This window comes from Alligator sinensis, unplaced genomic scaffold (assembly GCF_000455745.1).
Source record: "Alligator sinensis unplaced genomic scaffold, ASM45574v1 scaffold161_1, whole genome shotgun sequence".
Taxonomy (NCBI): Eukaryota; Metazoa; Chordata; order Crocodylia; family Alligatoridae; genus Alligator; species Alligator sinensis.
Window position 1 is genome coordinate 1998589 of NW_005841974.1, and position 1485 is coordinate 2000073.

General features: G+C 46.3%; 1 long non-coding RNA gene across 1 annotated transcript in view; it reads left to right on the plus strand.

Annotated features, from left to right (window-relative positions):
- Positions 1-320: 320 nt before the first annotated feature.
- Positions 321-1485, plus strand: part of LOC112549835 — a 4760-nt gene continuing 3595 nt past the window's right edge. The window contains exons 1-2 of the long non-coding RNA XR_003093383.1: positions 321-512; positions 1043-1121. This is a non-coding gene — a long non-coding RNA (uncharacterized LOC112549835). The remainder of the gene's footprint in view (positions 513-1042; positions 1122-1485) is intronic.

Genomic DNA, 1485 nt, shown 5'->3' on the forward strand with positions numbered 1-1485 from the left:
GAGCATCCCACAGGAGCGTGGGGGGCCCCCCATGTGCTCGGTGGTGAACCCGGAAGTGGACCAGAAGTACTTCCAGTCCACTTCTGGGTCCATCAGGGAGCAAGCAGGGGGGCCCTGTGCACAAACTCCTGTGCCTGCACCTTTGGACTGATTAACAGTGGAAGATGTCAAACCTCTAGAACCATTAGTGAAGGAACATTATTTATTACAAGGCCAGAATTAGAATTGAATTTGTGCAATCTGAACACCAGCACCTTAATGAATGTCAAAGATTATGGTCTATAAATCATGTGCTGGAATTTAAATTACTATGCCAGATACATCCTACCACGAGTAATCACTTGATGAACTTTCTCGCTGTTCCAGGGGGGTTTGGAAGTAGGGAGTGAATTGCCACAGCACAGGAAATATTCCATATGAAGCCATAATACTAGATGGAGTCACCCAGAAGGTCCAATCTAGTACTACACTCTTTGGTCCATTTCTGCTGGATCCTTCTGAAGAGATATTTGGTGAGCATATTTATTATGAGATTTGACTGGAAGGCAGCATTCAGCATTGTGGTAAGTGGGGTAGCATCAGCTTCGTGCCTGTATTCCTGGCAATCCATATCTCCCATCAGCTGAGTTTGGGCAAAGATGTGTTTGCTGCCTACATGCACAGAGAAGACCCTGAATGCTTTCTACCTCTGCAAGCCATTTTTTAATGTCAGCTGACCTGTGGAGCTCAGCCATGTCATGTGACTCTGTCCCCTTGAGCTAGCTTTATAGTTGGAGTTATGGTGGCATCATGAAACTTTACACTGTGCTCATCATTTCACTGCTAGTAGCACATCAAACTGATAGCAATGTCATGCTGTGGGGACCATACTTTGCTGCTGCTAATGTGCCTACCCAAAAGTTCATCTTCCCAAAGCCCACTCTAAACTCTTTGCTGAGCCATTCAATTTTTACTGGGATTCTCTTGTTTCTGCAGGGCTTTAACTGACAGAACATCTATGTTTACACTTATTAAAACCAAATGTTTGAGTGTCTTCTTGCAGGAGCTTGACATGTGACTGCCCCTGCAAAGCAAAGCATCTTCAGATCCAGGACCTGTTGCCTGGCTCCTCCATTCAGAAGGTAGAGTAAATTTGCACCATATAGACCAACTAAATCGGAGATGTATAGCATAAGCTTTTGTGAGCCCAGGTTCACTTCATCAGATGCTGTGATGACATTATGAGCTCAGGCTAAAGTGACATGTTTTGAGTCATCTGGCTCCTGAAACTGCTCTACAGCTGTTACTTAACACACACGCATGGCTGTGCAGCACTTTTAAAATTGCCAATTGCATGAAAAATTAACCCTGGTTAAATCAGGTATTACATTAAGATGGGGGGAAATGGGGAGAGGGGAAGTTTGGCAGCCTCCTCGTAGGCTGCTGGAGCACCTCCACCTGCTGGCCAGGGCCCGTGCAGGCTGGCCCCAGTCCCGCCCCCCCCCC